The 22,550-nt window shown below is 53.4% G+C and overlaps 10 non-coding genes across 10 annotated transcripts; all 10 read left to right on the top strand.

Moving 5' to 3' along the window:
• The first annotated feature begins 136 nt into the window (after nt 1–136).
• Nucleotides 137–229, top strand: LOC127213988 (small nucleolar RNA SNORD116). The gene has a single exon (XR_007833713.1). It is a non-coding gene; the product is annotated as a small nucleolar RNA SNORD116 (small nucleolar RNA).
• Nucleotides 230–2,614: 2,385 nt separating this feature from the next.
• LOC127213987 (small nucleolar RNA SNORD116) lies at nt 2,615–2,707 on the top strand. Its single transcript, XR_007833712.1, has one exon. It is a non-coding gene; the product is annotated as a small nucleolar RNA SNORD116 (small nucleolar RNA).
• A 2,389-nt stretch (nt 2,708–5,096) lies between these two features.
• On the top strand, nt 5,097–5,189 carry LOC127213986 (small nucleolar RNA SNORD116). The gene has a single exon (XR_007833711.1). It is a non-coding gene; the product is annotated as a small nucleolar RNA SNORD116 (small nucleolar RNA).
• Nucleotides 5,190–7,578: 2,389 nt separating this feature from the next.
• On the top strand, nt 7,579–7,671 carry LOC127213985 (small nucleolar RNA SNORD116). The gene has a single exon (XR_007833710.1). It is a non-coding gene; the product is annotated as a small nucleolar RNA SNORD116 (small nucleolar RNA).
• Nucleotides 7,672–10,061: 2,390 nt separating this feature from the next.
• Nucleotides 10,062–10,154, top strand: LOC127213983 (small nucleolar RNA SNORD116). The gene has a single exon (XR_007833709.1). It is a non-coding gene; the product is annotated as a small nucleolar RNA SNORD116 (small nucleolar RNA).
• Nucleotides 10,155–12,539: 2,385 nt separating this feature from the next.
• Nucleotides 12,540–12,632, top strand: LOC127213982 (small nucleolar RNA SNORD116). The gene has a single exon (XR_007833708.1). It is a non-coding gene; the product is annotated as a small nucleolar RNA SNORD116 (small nucleolar RNA).
• A 2,389-nt stretch (nt 12,633–15,021) lies between these two features.
• On the top strand, nt 15,022–15,114 carry LOC127213981 (small nucleolar RNA SNORD116). The gene has a single exon (XR_007833707.1). It is a non-coding gene; the product is annotated as a small nucleolar RNA SNORD116 (small nucleolar RNA).
• Nucleotides 15,115–17,498: 2,384 nt separating this feature from the next.
• On the top strand, nt 17,499–17,591 carry LOC127213979 (small nucleolar RNA SNORD116). The gene has a single exon (XR_007833705.1). It is a non-coding gene; the product is annotated as a small nucleolar RNA SNORD116 (small nucleolar RNA).
• Nucleotides 17,592–19,975: 2,384 nt separating this feature from the next.
• LOC127213978 (small nucleolar RNA SNORD116) lies at nt 19,976–20,068 on the top strand. The gene has a single exon (XR_007833704.1). It is a non-coding gene; the product is annotated as a small nucleolar RNA SNORD116 (small nucleolar RNA).
• Nucleotides 20,069–22,457: 2,389 nt separating this feature from the next.
• Nucleotides 22,458–22,550, top strand: LOC127214028 (small nucleolar RNA SNORD116). Its single transcript, XR_007833751.1, has one exon. It is a non-coding gene; the product is annotated as a small nucleolar RNA SNORD116 (small nucleolar RNA).

Genomic DNA, 22,550 nt, shown 5'->3' with positions numbered 1-22,550 from the left:
CCTCAGGGGTCCATGGCAGTGTGTTCCCAATCCCAGGCCGGGTCCCCTGTTGATATGTCTCGCACCCCACCAACACCCGTGAAGTCCATGCCTGTCAGTGCTGAATAGCTCTGTGCAAGGGCACTGCAGAGTGCTTGGATCGATGATGATTCCCAAAAAACATTCCTTGGAAAAGCTGAACAAAATGAGTGAAAACTCAATAACGCCTCTCTCATCGGGACTGAGGTCCGGCACCTTGGGTCACCCAAGTGCTCCGGGAGACAGACACAGGCTCGGGAACCACTCAACTGCTCCTGCCCTCCTCCAGCAGAAGACACAATCCCTACCCTTGGGCTGGTCCTTTGCCCCTCTCTGCTCACAACCGCGGTCGGGTCGTGGTGAAGACAGAAGGGTTGGCACTTGCTGGCAATCCCTCCCTTGCCCTTGTTGACTTGACATCCTGAGAGGCAGTAGGGTTGTCGGCCGGCTCCATGCAGAGGCCCTCAGCTCGATTGCCTACTGTGATACTGGAGCAGGAAGAGCAGGGTCCGCACTCCGTGGGCCTGCCCAGAGTGGCCTGCAAGCCCGTGCTGTTTGGTTCAGATGCCTTCAAGTGCGTTGTAGCCCTGCGCCGGGGCTGCTGAGAGACACTGAGATGAGCAGGGCCGGGTACTGTGAGCCCGCGGCCATAGTTCTTACTGCGTTGAAGGCAGGAATCTGTCAGGGAGCTGAAGGAAGATGGTCAGGGTTTGAGTGCTGGCATGCCTACAATGTAGTCAGGGCTCATGAACCACTTGAGAGTAGATCCAAAGCTGTGAGTGGGATGAATGCCACGGGAGATTGATACCAGCCTGGGCATCCTGAGTGGGGCAATCGGAAAGGCGCTAAGTGACACGGGAGGGATTGCTCTCCCTGAAGGAAGTTTAGGGATTGGCCTGGATACAAAAGGCAAGGTGGATTCGTTCGTTGGTATGGCCCTTCCCTTGGATAATGAGTTTACACTTGTGGCCCTCCCCGTGGAGGGCAAACAGTGCATAGGATGTCCTCTGACTTCCAAGGTGCTAGAGGGCCTCAGAGGCCTCCAGGCAAGGTTAATGCATGTCTAGTCAGGTATCGTGTTCTGTGCTATTCATCAGTGTGCCATTGCTCGCAGAGGACCTGTGGTTGGACATCTCGGGACCCTATCTGACGAATGGCCTTTGGGTTTGAGCCTGCGGTTTAAGAGTGGGCCAAACTTCTTTTCACGTGTTGGACCAATTCTCCAAAACAATTTTGGCATGCTAGGTTCCATATGTGGACATTTGAACCCTTGAAGTTGCACCGTGTCTTGGGAGATTCCAGTCCCACCTAGAGTCATCATGCTGAGGCCCACAATACAGGACGTACATATGCAGGTTCCCCAGTTGCAGACCTATTTCATGGACTCTAGAACATTGTGTCACACCTGAAGTCTGATTGTGGTATCCTGCTAGGCATCCAGAGAGACACCCATCATTCAGGAAAATGAAGTATTAAGACACAGAGAAGGAGACAGAGCAAAATAGAGACGAGACAGAGACAAGAGACAGAGAAATAGACTAAGGACCTATGTTTGGGTGTCCTAGAGAGTCTGCCGTCTATGGTTGTGTAGGCCTAAGAGGACTTTTAATAGTGGAATGAACTTATGCCCCTCAGGTCATTGGCAGGACAGACAGATGGTTTCCCTTGGAAGGAAAATATGGGTGGGTATGTAGATGCCCACCTGGGTGAGAAAGGTGTCTCCTGAAAGGAGGAGGAAGGGGAGTCATGGTGTGGCGAAGGCTCAGTGCGGCCATGGACGTGGAGACAGCGAGGTGAGGTTGCACTTGTCGGTATTTGCAGCGGATAGTGCTTCAGGGATGAAGTTTACAGTAGTGGACCACGGCTATTCCTTGAAGATTGTGCTTTCTGTTCTGGGCGTACGTGGCTGTCCTGTCAATCCAGAATTTTAGTGGCATACTACACAGATGGGCAATGATCCCCTTAAAGGCCAAGGAGGTCAAATGGACAAGGGCAAGCTCTTATCCCCTGGGACGAAATCATCCACAGTGTGGCAAAAATATGCTGGAATTTGGGCAGAGCAGGTGTGGTGAGAGAGCAGACGTGATCTGATCATCCCACGGAGACCAGGCAGGCCAACCCCTTCCAGTCAAAGATGCGGAGTTCCCAGTGTAACGGTGGCGTGTGCTTTTATGTGTTCACAGGGAGTGTCCCATTCTGTGTCCTGCGTGGCCGGAGTGCCTAAGAGGATCCCCAACATCATTTTGCCAGAGCTGGAGGCTCCCGCCTGAGCCTCCAGTGAAGTTGCTCGGTATTCGTGACAGTCCGCAGAAGGCCAGAAGAAGAAGGTAAGCCACAAAAGACATGCCCCATCGGCTCAGGATTCTAGGGCTTTGGTGGTGCTGCGAGGACTGGCCACGGGTGCACCCTGGCCTGCCCGTACACATAGCAGATTGAGGCCTCGATTTCCTGCCCCCTTGCCCTCAGGGGTCCATGGCAGTGTGTTCCCAATCCCAGGCCGGGTCCCCTGTTGATATGTCTCGCACCCCACCAACACCCGTGAAGTCCATGCCTGTCAGTGCTGAATAGCTCTGTGCAAGGGCACTGCAGAGTGCTTGGATCGATGATGATTCCCAAAAAACATTCCTTGGAAAAGCTGAACAAAATGAGTGAAAACTCAATAACGCCTCTCTCATCGGGACTGAGGTCCGGCACCTTGGGTCACCCAAGTGCTCCGGGAGACAGACACAGGCTCGGGAACCACTCAACTGCTCCTGCCCTCCTCCAGCAGAAGACACAATCCCTGCCCTTGGGCTGGTCCTTTGCCCCTCTCTGCTCACAACCGCGGTCGGGTCGTGGTGAAGACAGAAGGGTTGGCACTTGCTGGCAATCAATCCTCCCTTGCCCTTGTTGACTTGACATCCTGAGAGGCAGTAGGGATGTCGGCCAGCTCCATGCAGAGGCCCTCAGCTCGATTGCCTACTGTGATACTGGAGCAGGAAGAGCAGGGTCCGCACTCCGTGGGCCTGCCCAGAGTGGCCTGCAAGCCCGTGCTGTTTGGTTCAGATGCCTTCAAGTGCGTTGTAGCCCTGCGCCGGGGCTGCTGAGAGACACTGAGATGAGCAGGGCCGGGTACTGTGAGCCCGCGGCCATAGTTCTTACTGCGTTGAAGGCAGGAATCTGTCAGGGAGCTGAAGGAAGATGGTCAGGGTTTGAGTGCTGGCATGCCTACAATGTAGTCAGGGCTCATGAACCACTTGAGAGTAGATCCAAAGCTGTGAGTGGGATGAATGCCACGGGAGATTGATACCAGCCTGGGCATCCTGAGTGGGGCAATCGGAAAGGCGCTAAGTGACACGGGAGGGATTGCTCTCCCTGAAGGAAGTTTAGGCATTGGCCTGGATACAAAAGGCAAGGTGGATTCGTTCGTTGGTATGGCCCTTCCCTTGGATAATGAGTTTACACTTGTGGCCCTCCCCGTGGAGGGCAAACAGTGCATAGGATGTCCTCTGACTTCCAAGGTGCTAGAGGGCCTCAGAGGCCTCCAGGCAAGGTTAATGCATGTCTAGTCAGGTATCGTGTTCTGTGCTATTCAGCAGTGTGCCATTGCTCGCAGAGGCCCTGTGTGTTGGACATCTCGGGACCCTATCTGACGAATGGCCTTTGGGTTTGGGCCTGCGGTTTAAGAGTGGGCCAAACTTCTTTTCACGTGTTGGACCAATTCTCCAAAACAATTTTGGCATGCTAGGTTCCATATGTGGACATTTGAACCCTTGAAGTTGCACCGTGTCTTGGGAGATTCCAGTCCCACCTAGAGTCATCATGCTGAGGCCCACAATACAGGACGTACATATGCAGGTTCCCCAGTTGCAGACCTATTTCATGGACTCTAGAACATTGTGTCACACCTGAAGTCTGATTGTGGTATCCTGCTAGGCATCCAGAGAGACACCCATCATTCAGGAAAATGAAGTATTAAGACACAGAGAAGGAGACAGAGCAAAATAGAGACGAGACAGAGACAAGAGACAGAGAAATAGACTAAGGACCTACGTTTGGGTGTCCTAGAGAGTCTGCCGTCTATGGTTGTGTAGGCCTAAGAGGACTTTTAATAGTGGAATGAACTTATGCCCCTCAGGTCATTGGCAGGACAGACAGATGGTTTCCCTTGGAAGGAAAATATGGGTGGGTATGTAGATGCCCACCTGGGTGAGAAAGGTGTCTCCTGAAAGGAGGAGGAAGGGGAGTCATGGTGTGGCGAAGGCTCAGTGCGGCCATGGACGTGGAGACAGCGAGGTGAGGTTGCACTTGTCGGTATTTGCAGCGGATAGTGCTTCAGGGATGAAGTTTACAGTAGTGGACCACGGCTATTCCTTGAAGATTGTGCTTTCTGTTCTGGGCGTACGTGGCTGTCCTGTCAATCCAGAATTTTAGTGGCATACTACACAGATGGGCAATGATCCCCTTAAAGGCCAAGGAGGTCAAATGGACAAGGGCAAGCTCTTATCCCCTGGGACGAAATCATCCACAGTGTGGCAAAAATATGCTGGAATTTGGGCAGAGCAGGTGTGGTGAGAGCGCAGACGTGATCTGATCATCCCACGGAGACCAGGCAGGCCAACCCCTTCCAGTCAAAGATGCGGAGTTCCCAGTGTAACGGTGGCGTGTGCTTTTATGTGTTCACAGGGAGTGTCCCATTCTGTGTCCTGCGTGGCCGGAGTGCCTAAGAGGATCCCCAACATCATTTTGCCAGAGCTGGAGGCTCCCGCCTGAGCCTCCAGTGAAGTTGCTCGGTATTCGTGACAGTCCGCAGAAGGCCAGAAGAAGAAGGTAAGCCACAAAAGACATGCCCCATCGGCTCAGGATTCTAGGGCTTTGGTGGTGCTGCGAGGACTGGCCACGGGTGCACCCTGGCCTGCCCGTACACATAGCAGATTGAGGCCTCGATTTCCTGCCCCCTTGCCCTCAGGGGTCCATGGCAGTGTGTTCCCAATCCCAGGCCGGGTCCCCTGTTGATATGTCTCGCACCCCACCAACACCCGTGAAGTCCATGCCTGTCAGTGCTGAATAGCTCTGTGCAAGGGCACTGCAGAGTGCTTGGATCGATGATGATTCCCAAAAAACATTCCTTGGAAAAGCTGAACAAAATGAGTGAAAACTCAATAACGCCTCTCTCATCGGGACTGAGGTCCGGCACCTTGGGTCACCCAAGTGCTCCGGGAGACAGACACAGGCTCGGGAACCACTCAACTGCTCCTGCCCTCCTCCAGCAGAAGACACAATCCCTGCCCTTGGGCTGGTCCTTTGCCCCTCTCTGCTCACAACCGCACTCGGGTCGTGGTGAAGACAGAAGGGTTGGCACTTGCTGGCAATCAATCCTCCCTTGCCCTTGTTGACTTGACATCCTGAGAGGCAGTAGGGATGTCGGCCAGCTCCATGCAGAGGCCCTCAGCTCGATTGCCTACTGTGATACTGGAGCAGGAAGAGCAGGGGCTGCACTCCGTGGGCCTGCCCAGAGTGGCCTGCAAGCCCGTGCTGTTTGGTTCAGATGCCTTCAAGTGCGTTGTAGCCCTGCGCCGGGGCTGCTGAGAGACACTGAGATGAGCAGGGCCGGGTACTGTGAGCCCGCGGCCATAGTTCTTACTGCGTTGAAGGCAGGAATCTGTCAGGGAGCTGAAAGAAGATGGTCAGGGTTTGAGTGCTGGCATGCCTACAATGTAGTCAGGGCTCATGAACCACTTGAGAGTAGATCCAAAGCTGTGAGTGGGATGAATGCCACGGGAGATTGATACCAGCCTGGGCATCCTGAGTGGGGCAATCGGAAAGGCGCTAAGTGACACGGGAGGGATTGCTCTCCCTGAAGGAAGTTTAGGCATTGGCCTGGATACAAAAGGCAAGGTGGATTCGTTCGTTGGTATGGCCCTTCCCTTGGATAATGAGTTTACACTTGTGGCCCTCCCCGCGGAGGGCAAACAGTGCATAGGATGTCCTCTGACTTCCAAGGTGCTAGAGGGCCTCAGAGGCCTCCAGGCAAGGTTAATGCATGTCTAGTCAGGTATCGTGTTCTGTGCTATTCAGCAGTGTGCCATTGCTCGCAGAGGCCCTGTGTGTTGGACGTCTCGGGACCCTATCTGACGAATGGCCTTTGGGTTTGGGCCTGCGGTTTAAGAGTGGGCCAAACTTCTTTTCACGTGTTGGACCAATTCTCCAAAGCAATTTTGGCATGCTAGGTTCCATATGTGGACATTTGAACCCTTGAAGTTGCACCGTGTCTTGGGAGAGTCCAGTCCCACCTAGAGTCATCATGCTGAGGCCCACAATACAGGACGTACATATGCAGGTTCCCCAGTTGCAGACCTATTTCATGGACTCTAGAACATTGTGTCACACCTGAAGTCTGATTGTCGTATCCTGCTAGGCATCCAGAGAGACACCCATCATTCAGGAAAAAGAAGTATTAAGACACAGAGAAGGAAACAGAGCAAAATAGAGACGAGACAGAGACAAGAGACAGAGAAATAGACTAAGGACCTATGTTTGGGTGTCCTAGAGAGTCTGCCGTCTATGGTTGTGTAGGCCTAAGAGGACTTTTAATAGTGGAATGAACTTTTGCCCCTCAGGTCATTGGCAGGACAGACAGATGGTTTCCCTTGGAAGGAAAATATGGGTGGGTATGTAGATGCCCACCTGGGTGAGAAAGGTGTCTCCTGAAAGGAGGAGGAAGGGGAGTCATGGTGTGGCGAAGGCTCAGTGCGGCCATGGACGTGGAGACAGCGAGGTGAGGTTGCACTTGTCGGTATTTGCAGCGGATAGTGCTTCAGGGATGAAGTTTACAGTAGTGGACCACGGCTATTCCTTGAAGATTGTGCTTTCTGTTCTGGGCGTACGTGGCTGTCCTGTCAATCCAGAATTTTAGTGGCATACTACACAGATGGGCAATGATCCCCTTAAAGGCCAAGGAGGTCAAATGGACAAGGGCAAGCTCTTATCCCCTGGGACGAAATCATCCACAGTGTGGCAAAAATATGCTGGAATTTGGGCAGAGCAGGTGTGGTGAGAGAGCAGACGTGATCTGATCATCCCACGGAGACCAGGCAGGCCAACCCCTTCCAGTCAAAGATGCGGAGTTCCCAGTGTAACGGTGGCGTGTGCTTTTATGTGTTCACAGGGAGTGTCCCATTCTGTGTCCTGCGTGGCCGGAGTGCCTAAGAGGATCCCCAACATCATTTTGCCAGAGCTGGAGGCTCCCGCCTGAGCCTCCAGTGAAGTTGCTCGGTATTCGTGACAGTCCGCAGAAGGCCAGAAGAAGAAGGTAAGCCACAAAAGACATGCCCCATCGGCTCAGGATTCTAGGGCTTTGGTGGTGCTGCGAGGACTGGCCACGGGTGCACCCTGGCCTGCCCGTACACATAGCAGATTGAGGCCTCGATTTCCTGCCCCCTTGCCCTCAGGGGTCCATGGCAGTGTGTTCCCAATCCCAGGCCGGGTCCCCTGTTGATATGTCTCGCACCCCACCAACACCCGTGAAGTCCATGCCTGTCAGTGCTGAATAGCTCTGTGCAAGGGCACTGCAGAGTGCTTGGATCGATGATGATTCCCAAAAAACATTCCTTGGAAAAGCTGAACAAAATGAGTGAAAACTCAATAACGCCTCTCTCATCGGGACTGAGGTCCGGCACCTTGGGTCACCCAAGTGCTCCGAGGAGACAGACACAGGCTCGGGAACCACTCAACTGCTCCTGCCCTCCTCCAGCAGAAGACACAATCCCTGCCCTTGGGCTGGTCCTTTGCCCCTCTCTGCTCACAACCGCGGTCGGGTCGTGGTGAAGACAGAAGGGTTGGCACTTGCTGGCAATCAATCCTCCCTTGCCCTTGTTGACTTGACATCCTGAGAGGCAGTAGGGATGTCGGCCAGCTCCATGCAGAGGCCCTCAGCTCGATTGCCTACTGTGATACTGGAGCAGGAAGAGCAGGGTCCGCACTCCGTGGGCCTGCCCAGAGTGGCCTGCAAGCCCGTGCTGTTTGGTTCAGATGCCTTCAAGTGCGTTGTAGCCCTGCGCCGGGGCTGCTGAGAGACACTGAGATGAGCAGGGCCGGGTACTGTGAGCCCGCGGCCATAGTTCTTACTGCGTTGAAGGCAGGAATCTGTCAGGGAGCTGAAGGAAGATGGTCAGGGTTTGAGTGCTGGCATGCCTACAATGTAGTCAGGGCTCATGAACCACTTGAGAGTAGATCCAAAGCTGTGAGTGGGATGAATGCCACGGGAGATTGATACCAGCCTGGGCATCCTGAGTGGGGCAATCGGAAAGGCGCTAAGTGACACGGGAGGGATTGCTCTCCCTGAAGGAAGTTTAGGCATTGGCCTGGATACAAAAGGCAAGGTGGATTCGTTCGTTGGTATGGCCCTTCCCTTGGATAATGAGTTTACACTTGTGGCCCTCCCCGTGGAGGGCAAACAGTGCATAGGATGTCCTCTGACTTCCAAGGTGCTAGAGGGCCTCAGAGGCCTCCAGGCAAGGTTAATGCATGTCTAGTCAGGTATCGTGTTCTGTGCTATTCAGCAGTGTGCCATTGCTCGCAGAGGCCCTGTGTGTTGGACATCTCGGGACCCTATCTGACGAATGGCCTTTGGGTTTGGGCCTGCGGTTTAAGAGTGGGCCAAACTTCTTTTCACGTGTTGGACCAATTCTCCAAAGCAATTTTGGCATGCTAGGTTCCATATGTGGACATTTGAACCCTTGAAGTTGCACCGTGTCTTGGGAGATTCCAGTCCCACCTAGAGTCATCATGCTGAGGCCCACAATACAGGACGTACATATGCAGGTTCCCCAGTTGCAGACCTATTTCATGGACTCTAGAACATTGTGTCACACCTGAAGTCTGATTGTGGTATCCTGCTAGGCATCCAGAGAGACACCCATCATTCAGGAAAATGAAGTATTAAGACACAGAGAAGGAGACAGAGCAAAATAGAGACGAGACAGAGACAAGAGACAGAGAAATAGACTAAGGACCTATGTTTGGGTGTCCTAGAGAGTCTGCCGTCTATGGTTGTGTAGGCCTAAGAGGACTTTTAATAGTGGAATGAACTTTTGCCCCTCAGGTCATTGGCAGGACAGACAGATGGTTTCCCTTGGAAGGAAAATATGGGTGGGTATGTAGATGCCCACCTGGGTGAGAAAGGTGTCTCCTGAAAGGAGGAGGAAGGGGAGTCATGGTGTGGCGAAGGCTCAGTGCGGCCATGGACGTGGAGACAGCGAGGTGAGGTTGCACTTGTCGGTATTTGCAGCGGATAGTGCTTCAGGGATGAAGTTTACAGTAGTGGACCACGGCTATTCCTTGAAGATTGTGCTTTCTGTTCTGGGCGTACGTGGCTGTCCTGTCAATCCAGAATTTTAGTGGCATACTACACAGATGGGCAATGATCCCCTTAAAGGCCAAGGAGGTCAAATGGACAAGGGCAAGCTCTTATCCCCTGGGACGAAATCATCCACAGTGTGGCAAAAATATGCTGGAATTTGGGCAGAGCAGGTGTGGTGAGAGAGCAGACGTGATCTGATCATCCCACGGAGACCAGGCAGGCCAACCCCTTCCAGTCAAAGATGCGGAGTTCCCAGTGTAACGGTGGCGTGTGCTTTTATGTGTTCACAGGGAGTGTCCCATTCTGTGTCCTGCGTGGCCGGAGTGCCTAAGAGGATCCCCAACATCATTTTGCCAGAGCTGGAGGCTCCCGCCTGAGCCTCCAGTGAAGTTGCTCGGTATTCGTGACAGTCCGCAGAAGGCCAGAAGAAGAAGGTAAGCCACAAAAGACATGCCCCATCGGCTCAGGATTCTAGGGCTTTGGTGGTGCTGCGAGGACTGGCCACGGGTGCACCCTGGCCTGCCCGTACACATAGCAGATTGAGGCCTCGATTTCCTGCCCCCTTGCCCTCAGGGGTCCATGGCAGTGTGTTCCCAATCCCAGGCCGGGTCCCCTGTTGATATGTCTCGCACCCCACCAACACCCGTGAAGTCCATGCCTGTCAGTGCTGAATAGCTCTGTGCAAGGGCACTGCAGAGTGCTTGGATCGATGATGATTCCCAAAAAACATTCCTTGGAAAAGCTGAACAAAATGAGTGAAAACTCAATAACGCCTCTCTCATCGGGACTGAGGTCCGGCACCTTGGGTCACCCAAGTGCTCCGGGGAGACAGACACAGGCTCGGGAACCACTCAACTGCTCCTGCCCTCCTCCAGCAGAAGACACAATCCCTACCCTTGGGCTGGTCCTTTGCCCCTCTCTGCTCACAACCGCGGTCGGGTCGTGGTGAAGACAGAAGGGTTGGCACTTGCTGGCAATCCTCCCTTGCCCTTGTTGACTTGACATCCTGAGAGGCAGTAGGGTTGTCGGCCGGCTCCATGCAGAGGCCCTCAGCTCGATTGCCTACTGTGATACTGGAGCAGGAAGAGCAGGGTCCGCACTCCGTGGGCCTGCCCAGAGTGGCCTGCAAGCCCGTGCTGTTTGGTTCAGATGCCTTCAAGTGCGTTGTAGCCCTGCGCCGGGGCTGCTGAGAGACACTGAGATGAGCAGGGCCGGGTACTGTGAGCCCGCGGCCATAGTTCTTACTGCGTTGAAGGCAGGAATCTGTCAGGGAGCTGAAGGAAGATGGTCAGGGTTTGAGTGCTGGCATGCCTACAATGTAGTCAGGGCTCATGAACCACTTGAGAGTAGATCCAAAGCTGTGAGTGGGATGAATGCCACGGGAGATTGATACCAGCCTGGGCATCCTGAGTGGGGCAATCGGAAAGGCGCTAAGTGACACGGGAGGGATTGCTCTCCCTGAAGGAAGTTTAGGGATTGGCCTGGATACAAAAGGCAAGGTGGATTCGTTCGTTGGTATGGCCCTTCCCTTGGATAATGAGTTTACACTTGTGGCCCTCCCCGTGGAGGGCAAACAGTGCATAGGATGTCCTCTGACTTCCAAGGTGCTAGAGGGCCTCAGAGGCCTCCAGGCAAGGTTAATGCATGTCTAGTCAGGTATCGTGTTCTGTGCTATTCATCAGTGTGCCATTGCTCGCAGAGGACCTGTGGTTGGACATCTCGGGACCCTATCTGACGAATGGCCTTTGGGTTTGAGCCTGCGGTTTAAGAGTGGGCCAAACTTCTTTTCACGTGTTGGACCAATTCTCCAAAACAATTTTGGCATGCTAGGTTCCATATGTGGACATTTGAACCCTTGAAGTTGCACCGTGTCTTGGGAGATTCCAGTCCCACCTAGAGTCATCATGCTGAGGCCCACAATACAGGACGTACATATGCAGGTTCCCCAGTTGCAGACCTATTTCATGGACTCTAGAACATTGTGTCACACCTGAAGTCTGATTGTGGTATCCTGCTAGGCATCCAGAGAGACACCCATCATTCAGGAAAATGAAGTATTAAGACACAGAGAAGGAGACAGAGCAAAATATAGACGAGACAGAGACAAGAGACAGAGAAATAGACTAAGGACCTACGTTTGGGTGTCCTAGAGAGTCTGCCGTCTATGGTTGTGTAGGCCTAAGAGGACTTTTAACAGTGGAATGAACTTATGCCCCTCAGGTCATTGGCAGGACAGACAGATGGTTTCCCTTGGAAGGAAAATATGTGTGGGTATGTAGCTGCCCACCTGGGTGAGAAAGGTGTCTCCTGAAAGGAGGAGGAAGGGGAGTCATGGTGTGGCGAAGGCTCAGTGCGGCCATGGACGTGGAGACAGCGAGGTGAGGTTGCACTTGTCGGTATTTGCAGCGGATAGTGCTTCAGGGATGAAGTTTACAGTAGTGGACCACGGCTATTCCTTGAAGATTGTGCTTTCTGTTCTGGGCGTACGTGGCTGTCCTGTCAATCCAGAATTTTAGTGGCATACTACACAGATGGGCAATGATCCCCTTAAAGGCCAAGGAGGTCAAATGGACAAGGGCAAGCTCTTATCCCCTGGGACGAAATCATCCACAGTGTGGCAAAAATATGCTGGAATTTGGGCAGAGCAGGTGTGGTGAGAGAGCAGACGTGATCTGATCATCCCACGGAGACCAGGCAGGCCAACCCCTTCCAGTCAAAGATGCGGAGTTCCCAGTGTAACGGTGGCGTGTGCTTTTATGTGTTCACAGGGAGTGTCCCATTCTGTGTCCTGCGTGGCCGGAGTGCCTAAGAGGATCCCCAACATCATTTTGCCAGAGCTGGAGGCTCCCGCCTGAGCCTCCAGTGAAGTTGCTCGGTATTCGTGACAGTCCGCAGAAGGCCAGAAGAAGAAGGTAAGCCACAAAAGACATGCCCCATCGGCTCAGGATTCTAGGGCTTTGGTGGTGCTGCGAGGACTGGCCACGGGTGCACCCTGGCCTGCCCGTACACATAGCAGATTGAGGCCTCGATTTCCTGCCCCCTTGCCCTCAGGGGTCCATGGCAGTGTGTTCCCAATCCCAGGCCGGGTCCCCTGTTGATATGTCTCGCACCCCACCAACACCCGTGAAGTCCATGCCTGTCAGTGCTGAATAGCTCTGTGCAAGGGCACTGCAGAGTGCTTGGATCGATGATGATTCCCAAAAAACATTCCTTGGAAAAGCTGAACAAAATGAGTGAAAACTCAATAACGCCTCTCTCATCGGGACTGAGGTCCGGCACCTTGGGTCACCCAAGTGCTCCGGGAGACAGACACAGGCTCGGGAACCACTCAACTGCTCCTGCCCTCCTCCAGCAGAAGACACAATCCCTGCCCTTGGGCTGGTCCTTTGCCCCTCTCTGCTCACAACCGCGGTCGGGTCGTGGTGAAGACAGAAGGGTTGGCACTTGCTGGCAATCAATCCTCCCTTGCCCTTGTTGACTTGACATCCTGAGAGGCAGTAGGGATGTCGGCCAGCTCCATGCAGAGGCCCTCAGCTCGATTGCCTACTGTGATACTGGAGCAGGAAGAGCAGGGTCCGCACTCCGTGGGCCTGCCCAGAGTGGCCTGCAAGCCCGTGCTGTTTGGTTCAGATGCCTTCAAGTGCGTTGTAGCCCTGCGCCGGGGCTGCTGAGAGACACTGAGATGAGCAGGGCCGGGTACTGTGAGCCCGCGGCCATAGTTCTTACTGCGTTGAAGGCAGGAATCTGTCAGGGAGCTGAAGGAAGATGGTCAGGGTTTGAGTGCTGGCATGCCTACAATGTAGTCAGGGCTCATGAACCACTTGAGAGTAGATCCAAAGCTGTGAGTGGGATGAATGCCACGGGAGATTGATACCAGCCTGGGCATCCTGAGTGGGGCAATCGGAAAGGCGCTAAGTGACACGGGAGGGATTGCTCTCCCTGAAGGAAGTTTAGGCATTGGCCTGGATACAAAAGGCAAGGTGGATTCGTTCGTTGGTATGGCCCTTCCCTTGGATAATGAGTTTACACTTGTGGCCCTCCCCGCGGAGGGCAAACAGTGCATAGGATGTCCTCTGACTTCCAAGGTGCTAGAGGGCCTCAGAGGCCTCCAGGCAAGGTTAATGCATGTCTAGTCAGGTATCGTGTTCTGTGCTATTCAGCAGTGTGCCATTGCTCGCAGAGGCCCTGTGTGTTGGACATCTCGGGACCCTATCTGACGAATGGCCTTTGGGTTTGGGCCTGCGGTTTAAGAGTGGGCCAAACTTCTTTTCACGTGTTGGACCAATTCTCCAAAACAATTTTGGCATGCTAGGTTCCATATGTGGACATTTGAACCCTTGAAGTTGCACCGTGTCTTGGGAGATTCCAGTCCCACCTAGAGTCATCATGCTGAGGCCCACAATACAGGACGTACATATGCAGGTTCCCCAGTTGCAGACCTATTTCATGGACTCTAGAACATTGTGTCACACCTGAAGTCTGATTGTCGTATCCTGCTAGGCATCCAGAGAGACACCCATCATTCAGGAAAAAGAAGTATTAAGACACAGAGAAGGAAACAGAGCAAAATAGAGACGAGACAGAGACAAGAGACAGAGAAATAGACTAAGGACCTATGTTTGGGTGTCCTAGAGAGTCTGCCGTCTATGGTTGTGTAGGCCTAAGAGGACTTTTAATAGTGGAATGAACTTTTGCCCCTCATGTCATTGGCAGGACAGACAGATGGTTTCCCTTGGAAGGAAAATATGGGTGGGTATGTAGATGCCCACCTGGGTGAGAAAGGTGTCTCCTGAAAGGAGGAGGAAGGGGAGTCATGGTGTGGCGAAGGCTCAGTGCGGCCATGGACGTGGAGACAGCGAGGTGAGGTTGCACTTGTCGGTATTTGCAGCGGATAGTGCTTCAGGGATGAAGTTTACAGTAGTGGACCACGGCTATTCCTTGAAGATTGTGCTTTCTGTTCTGGGCGTACGTGGCTGTCCTGTCAATCCAGAATTTTAGTGGCATACTACACAGATGGGCAATGATCCCCTTAAAGGCCAAGGAGGTCAAATGGACAAGGGCAAGCTCTTATCCCCTGGGACGAAATCATCCACAGTGTGGCAAAAATATGCTGGAATTTGGGCAGAGCAGGTGTGGTGAGAGAGCAGACGTGATCTGATCATCCCACGGAGACCAGGCAGGCCAACCCCTTCCAGTCAAAGATGCGGAGTTCCCAGTGTAACGGTGGCGTGTGCTTTTATGTGTTCACAGGGAGTGTCCCATTCTGTGTCCTGCGTGGCCGGAGTGCCTAAGAGGATCCCCAACATCATTTTGCCAGAGCTGGAGGCTCCCGCCTGAGCCTCCAGTGAAGTTGCTCGGTATTCGTGACAGTCCGCAGAAGGCCAGAAGAAGAAGGTAAGCCACAAAAGACATGCCCCATCGGCTCAGGATTCTAGGGCTTTGGTGGTGCTGCGAGGACTGGCCACGGGTGCACCCTGGCCTGCCCGTACACATAGCAGATTGAGGCCTCGATTTCCTGCCCCCTTGCCCTCAGGGGTCCATGGCAGTGTGTTCCCAATCCCAGGCCGGGTCCCCTGTTGATATGTCTCGCACCCCACCAACACCCGTGAAGTCCATGCCTGTCAGTGCTGAATAGCTCTGTGCAAGGGCACTGCAGAGTGCTTGGATCGATGATGATTCCCAAAAAACATTCCTTGGAAAAGCTGAACAAAATGAGTGAAAACTCAATAACGCCTCTCTCATCGGGACTGAGGTCCGGCACCTTGGGTCACCCAAGTGCTCCGGGAGACAGACACAGGCTCGGGAACCACTCAACTGCTCCTGCCCTCCTCCAGCAGAAGACACAATCCCTACCCTTGGGCTGGTCCTTTGCCCCTCTCTGCTCACAACCGCGGTCGGGTCGTGGTGAAGACAGAAGGGTTGGCACTTGCTGGCAATCCTCCCTTGCCCTTGTTGACTTGACATCCTGAGAGGCAGTAGGGTTGTCGGCCGGCTCCATGCAGAGGCCCTCAGCTCGATTGCCTACTGTGATACTGGAGCAGGAAGAGCAGGGTCCGCACTCCGTGGGCCTGCCCAGAGTGGCCTGCAAGCCCGTGCTGTTTGGTTCAGATGCCCTCAAGTGCGTTGTAGCCCTGCGCCGGGGCTGCTGAGAGACACTGAGATGAGCAGGGCCGGGTACTGTGAGCCCGCGGCCATAGTTCTTACTGCGTTGAAGGCAGGAATCTGTCAGGGAGCTGAAAGAAGATGGTCAGGGTTTGAGTGCTGGCATGCCTACAATGTAGTCAGGGCTCATGAACCACTTGAGAGTAGATCCAAAGCTGTGAGTGGGATGAATGCCACGGGAGATTGATACCAGCCTGGGCATCCTGAGTGGGGCAATCGGAAAGGCGCTAAGTGACACGGGAGGGATTGCTCTCCCTGAAGGAAGTTTAGGCATTGGCCTGGATACAAAAGGCAAGGTGGATTCGTTCGTTGGTATGGCCCTTCCCTTGGATAATGAGTTTACACTTGTGGCCCTCCCCGTGGAGGGCAAACAGTGCATAGGATGTCCTCTGACTTCCAAGGTGCTAGAGGGCCTCAGAGGCCTCCAGGCAAGGTTAATGCATGTCTAGTCAGGTATCGTGTTCTGTGCTATTCATCAGTGTGCCATTGCTCGCAGAGGACCTGTGGTTGGACATCTCGGGACCCTATCTGACGAATGGCCTTTGGGTTTGAGCCTGCGGTTTAAGAGTGGGCCAAACTTCTTTTCACGTGTTGGACCAATTCTCCAAAACAATTTTGGCATGCTAGGTTCCATATGTGGACATTTGAACCCTTGAAGTTGCACCGTGTCTTGGGAGATTCCAGTCCCACCTAGAGTCATCATGCTGAGGCACACAATACAGGACGTACATATGCAGGTTCCCCAGTTGCAGACCTATTTCATGGACTCTAGAACATTGTGTCACACCTGAAGTCTGATTGTGGTATCCTGCTAGGCATCCAGAGAGACACCCATCATTCAGGAAAATGAAGTATTAAGACACAGAGAAGGAGACAGAGCAAAATATAGACGAGACAGAGACAAGAGACAGAGAAATAGACTAAGGACCTACGTTTGGGTGTCCTAGAGAGTCTGCCGTCTATGGTTGTGTAGGCCTAAGAGGACTTTTAACAGTGGAATGAACTTATGCCCCTCAGGTCATTGGCAGGACAGACAGATGGTTTCCCTTGGAAGGAAAATATGGGTGGGTATGTAGATGCCCACCTGGGTGAGAAAGGTGTCTCCTGAAAGGAGGAGGAAGGGGAGTCATGGTGTGGCGAAGGCTCAGTGCGGCCATGGACGTGGAGACAGCGAGGTGAGGTTGCACTTGTCGGTATTTGCAGCGGATAGTGCTTCAGGGATGAAGTTTACAGTAGTGGACCACGGCTATTCCTTGAAGATTGTGCTTTCTGTTCTGGGCGTACGTGGCTGTCCTGTCAATCCAGAATTTTAGTGGCATACTACACAGATGGGCAATGATCCCCTTAAAGGCCAAGGAGGTCAAATGGACAAGGGCAAGCTCTTATCCCCTGGGACGAAATCATCCACAGTGTGGCAAAAATATGCTGGAATTTGGGCAGAGCAGGTGTGGTGAGAGAGCAGACGTGATCTGATCATCCCACGGAGACCAGGCAGGCCAACCCCTTCCAGTCAAAGATGCGGAGTTCCCAGTGTAACGGTGGCGTGTGCTTTTATGTGTTCACAGGGAGTGTCCCATTCTGTGTCCTGCGTGGCCGGAGTGCCTAAGAGGATCCCCAACATCATTTTGCCAGAGCTGGAGGCTCCCGCCTGAGCCTCCAGTGAAGTTGCTCGGTATTCGTGACAGTCCGCAGAAGGCCAGAAGAAGAAGGTAAGCCACAAAAGACATGCCCCATCGGCTCAGGATTCTAGGGCTTTGGTGGTGCTGCGAGGACTGGCCACGGGTGCACCCTGGCCTGCCCGTACACATAGCAGATTGAGGCCTCGATTTCCTGCCCCCTTGCCCTCAGGGGTCCATGGCAGTGTGTTCCCAATCCCAGGCCGGGTCCCCTGTTGATATGTCTCGCACCCCACCAACACCCGTGAAGTCCATGCCTGTCAGTGCTGAATAGCTCTGTGCAAGGGCACTGCAGAGTGCTTGGATCGATGATGATTCCCAAAAAACATTCCTTGGAAAAGCTGAACAAAATGAGTGAAAACTCAATAACGCCTCTCTCATCGGGACTGAGGTCCGGCACCTTGGGTCACCCAAGTGCTCCGGGAGACAGACACAGGCTCGGGAACCACTCAACTGCTCCTGCCCTCCTCCAGCAGAAGACACAATCCCTACCCTTGGGCTGGTCCTTTGCCCCTCTCTGCTCACAACCGCGGTCGGGTCGTGGTGAAGACAGAAGGGTTGGCACTTGCTGGCAATCCTCCCTTGCCCTTGTTGACTTGACATCCTGAGAGGCAGTAGGGTTGTCGGCCGGCTCCATGCAGAGGCCCTCAGCTCGATTGCCTACTGTGATACTGGAGCAGGAAGAGCAGGGTCCGCACTCCGTGGGCCTGCCCAGAGTGGCCTGCAAGCCCGTGCTGTTTGGTTCAGATGCCTTCAAGTGCGTTGTAGCCCTGCGCCGGGGCTGCTGAGAGACACTGAGATGAGCAGGGCCGGGTACTGTGAGCCCGCGGCCATAGTTCTTACTGCGTTGAAGGCAGGAATCTGTCAGGGAGCTGAAGGAAGATGGTCAGGGTTTGAGTGCTGGCATGCCTACAATGTAGTCAGGGCTCATGAACCACTTGAGAGTAGATCCAAAGCTGTGAGTGGGATGAATGCCACGGGAGATTGATACCAGCCTGGGCATCCTGAGTGGGGCAATCGGAAAGGCGCTAAGTGACACGGGAGGGATTGCTCTCCCTGAAGGAAGTTTAGGGATTGGCCTGGATACAAAAGGCAAGGTGGATTCGTTCGTTGGTATGGCCCTTCCCTTGGATAATGAGTTTACACTTGTGGCCCTCCCCGTGGAGGGCAAACAGTGCATAGGATGTCCTCTGACTTCCAAGGTGCTAGAGGGCCTCAGAGGCCTCCAGGCAAGGTTAATGCATGTCTAGTCAGGTATCGTGTTCTGTGCTATTCATCAGTGTGCCATTGCTCGCAGAGGACCTGTGGTTGGACATCTCGGGACCCTATCTGACGAATGGCCTTTGGGTTTGAGCCTGCGGTTTAAGAGTGGGCCAAACTTCTTTTCACGTGTTGGACCAATTCTCCAAAACAATTTTGGCATGCTAGGTTCCATATGTGGACATTTGAACCCTTGAAGTTGCACCGTGTCTTGGGAGATTCCAGTCCCACCTAGAGTCATCATGCTGAGGCACACAATACAGGACGTACATATGCAGGTTCCCCAGTTGCAGACCTATTTCATGGACTCTAGAACATTGTGTCACACCTGAAGTCTGATTGTGGTATCCTGCTAGGCATCCAGAGAGACACCCATCATTCAGGAAAATGAAGTATTAAGACACAGAGAAGGAGACAGAGCAAAATATAGACGAGACAGAGACAAGAGACAGAGAAATAGACTAAGGACCTACGTTTGGGTGTCCTAGAGAGTCTGCCGTCTATGGTTGCGTAGGCCTAAGAGGACTTTTAACAGTGGAATGAACTTATGCCCCTCAGGTCATTGGCAGGACAGACAGATGGTTTCCCTTGGAAGGAAAATATGTGTGGGTATGTAGCTGCCCACCTGGGTGAGAAAGGTGTCTCCTGAAAGGAGGAGGAAGGGGAGTCATGGTGTGGCGAAGGCTCAGTGCGGCCATGGACGTGGAGACAGCGAGGTGAGGTTGCACTTGTCGGTATTTGCAGCGGATAGTGCTTCAGGGATGAAGTTTACAGTAGTGGACCACGGCTATTCCTTGAAGATTGTGCTTTCTGTTCTGGGCGTACGTGGCTGTCCTGTCAATCCAGAATTTTAGTGGCATACTACACAGATGGGCAATGATCCCCTTAAAGGCCAAGGAGGTCAAATGGACAAGGGCAAGCTCTTATCCCCTGGGACGAAATCATCCACAGTGTGGCAAAAATATGCTGGAATTTGGGCAGAGCAGGTGTGGTGAGAGAGCAGACGTGATCTGATCATCCCACGGAGACCAGGCAGGCCAACCCCTTCCAGTCAAAGATGCGGAGTTCCCAGTGTAACGGTGGCGTGTGCTTTTATGTGTTCACAGGGAGTGTCCCATTCTGTGTCCTGCGTGGCCGGAGTGCCTAAGAGGATCCCCAACATCATTTTGCCAGAGCTGGAGGCTCCCGCCTGAGCCTCCAGTGAAGTTGCTCGGTATTCGTGACAGTCCGCAGAAGGCCAGAAGAATAAGGTAAGCCACAAAAGACATGCCCAATCGGCTCAGGATTCAAGGGCTTTGGTGGTGCTGCGAGGACTGGCCACGGGTGCACCCTGGCCTGCCCGTACACATAGCAGATTGAGGCCTCGATTTCCTGCCCCCTTGCCCTCAGGGGTCCATGGCAGTGTGTTCCCAATCCCAGGCCGGGTCCCCTGTTGATATGTCTCGCACCCCACCAACACCCGTGAAGTCCATGCCTGTCAGTGCTGAATAGCTCTGTGCAAGGGCACTGCAGAGTGCTTGGATCGATGATGATTCCCAAAAAACATTCCTTGGAAAAGCTGAACAAAATGAGTGAAAACTCAATAACGCCTCTCTCATCGGGACTGAGGTCCGGCACCTTGGGTCACCCAAGTGCTCCGGGGAGACAGACACAGGCTCGGGAACCACTCAACTGCTCCTGCCCTCCTCCAGCAGAAGACACAATCCCTGCCCTTGGGCTGGTCCTTTGCCCCTCTCTGCTCACAACCGCGGTCGGGTCGTGGTGAAGACAAAAGGGTTGGCACTTGCTGGCAATCAATCCTCCCTTGCCCTTGTTGACTTGACATCCTGAGAGGCAGTAGGGATGTCGGCCAGCTCCATGCAGAGGCCCTCAGCTCGATTGCCTACTGTGATACTGGAGCAGGAAGAGCAGGGTCCGCACTCCGTGGGCCTGCCCAGAGTGGCCTGCAAGCCCTTGCTGTTTGGTTCAGATGCCTTCAAGTGCGTTGTAGCCCTGCGCCGGGGCTGCTGAGAGACACTGAGATGAGCAGGGCCGGGTACTGTGAGCCCGAGGCCATAGTTCTTACTGCGTTGAAGGCAGGAATCTGTCAGGGAGCTGAAGGAAGATGGTCAGGGTTTGAGTGCTGGCATGCCTACAATGTAGTCAGGGCTCATGAACCACTTGAGAGTAGATCCAAAGCTGTGAGTGGGATGAATGCCACGGGAGATTGATAGCCAGCCTGGGCATCCTGAGTGGGGCAATCGGAAAGGCGCTAAGTTACACGGGAGGGATTGCTCTCCCTGAAGGAAGTTTAGGCATTGGCCTGGATACAAAAGGCAAGGTGGATTCGTTCGTTGGTATGGCCCTTCCCTTGGATAATGAGTTTGCACTTGTGGCCCTCCCCGCGGAGGGCAAACAGTGCATAGGATGTCCTCTGACTTCCAAGGTGCTAGAGGGCCTCAGAGGCCTCCAGGCAAGGTTAATGCATGTCTAGTCAGGTATCGTGTTCTGTGCTATTCAGCAGTGTGCCATTGCTCGCAGAGGACCTGTGGTTAGACATCTCGGGACCCTATCTGACGAATGTCCTTTGGGTTTGAGCCTGCGGTTTAAGAGTGGGCCAAACTTCTTTTCACGTGTTGGACCAATTCTCCAAAACAATTTTGGCATGCTAGGTTCCATATGTGGACATTTGAACCCTTGAAGTTGCACCGTGTCTTGGGAGATTCCAGTCCCACCTAGAGTCATCATGCTGAGGCACACAATACAGGACGTACATATGCAGGTTCCCCAGTTGCAGACCTATTTCATGGACTCTAGAACATTGTGTCACACCTGAAGTCTGATTGTGGTATCCTGCTAGGCATCCAGAGAGACACCCATCATTCAGGAAAATGAAGTATTAAGACACAGAGAAGGAAACAGAGCAAAATAGAGACGAGACAGAGACAAGAGACAGAGAAATAGACTAAGGACCTACGTTTGGGTGTCCTAGAGAGTCTGCCGTCTATGGTTGTGTAGGCCTAAGAGGACTTTTAATAGTGGAATGAACTTACGTCCCTCAGGTCATTGGCAGGAAAGACAGATGGTTTCCCTTGGAAGGAAAATATGGGTGGGTATGTAGATGCCCACCTGGGTGAAAATGTTGTCTCCTGAAAGGAGGAGGAAGGGGAGTCATGGTGTGGCGAAGGCTCAGTGCGTCCATGGACGTGGAGACAGCGAGGTGAGGTTGCACTTGTCGGTATTTGCAGCAGATAGTGCTTCAGGGATGAGGTTTTCAGTAGTGGACCATGGCTATTCCTTGAAGATTGTGCTTTCTGTTCTGGGCGTACGTGGCTGTCCTGTCAATCCAGAATTTTAGTGGCATACTACACAGATGGGCAACGATCCTCTTAAAGGCCAAGGAGGTCAAATGGACAAGGGCAAGCTCTTATCCCCTGGGACGAAATCATCCACAGTGTGGCAAAAATATGCTGGAATTTGGGCAGAGCAGTTGTGGTGAGAGAGCAGACGTGATCTGATCATCCCACGGAGACCAGGCAGGCCCACCCCTTCCAGTCAAAGATGCGGAGTTCCCAGTGTAACAGTGGCGTGTGCTTTTATGTGTTCACAGGGAGTGTCCCATTCTGTGTCCTGCGTGGCCGGAGTGCCTAAGAGGATCCCCAACATCATTTTGCCAGAGCTGGAGGCTCCCGCCTGAGCCTCCAGTGAAGTTGCTCGGTATTCGTGACAGTCCGCAGAAGGCCAGAAGAAGAAGGTAAGCCACAAAAGACGTGCCCATCGGCTCAGGATTCTAGGGCTTTGGTGGTGCTGCGAGGACTGGCCACGGGTGCACCCTGGCCTGCCCGTACACATAGCAGATTGAGGCCTCGATTTCCTGCCCCCTTGCCCTCAGGGATCCATGGCAGTGTGTTCCCAATCCCAGGCCGGGTCCCCTGTTGATATGTCTCGCACCCCACCAACACCCGTGAAGTCCATGCCTGTCAGTGCTGAATAGCTCTGTGCAAGGGCACTGCAGAGTGCTTGGATCGATGATGATTTCCAAAAAACATTCCTTGGAAAAGCTGAACAAAATGAGTGAAAACTCAATAACGCCTCTCTCATCGGGACTGAGGTCC

This window comes from Phodopus roborovskii, unplaced genomic scaffold (assembly GCF_943737965.1).
Source record: "Phodopus roborovskii unplaced genomic scaffold, PHOROB, whole genome shotgun sequence".
NCBI classification, from domain to species: Eukaryota; Metazoa; Chordata; class Mammalia; order Rodentia; family Cricetidae; genus Phodopus; species Phodopus roborovskii.
Note: the sequence above shows the minus strand (reverse complement) of the source record. Positions and strands in the feature narration are given on the sequence as shown.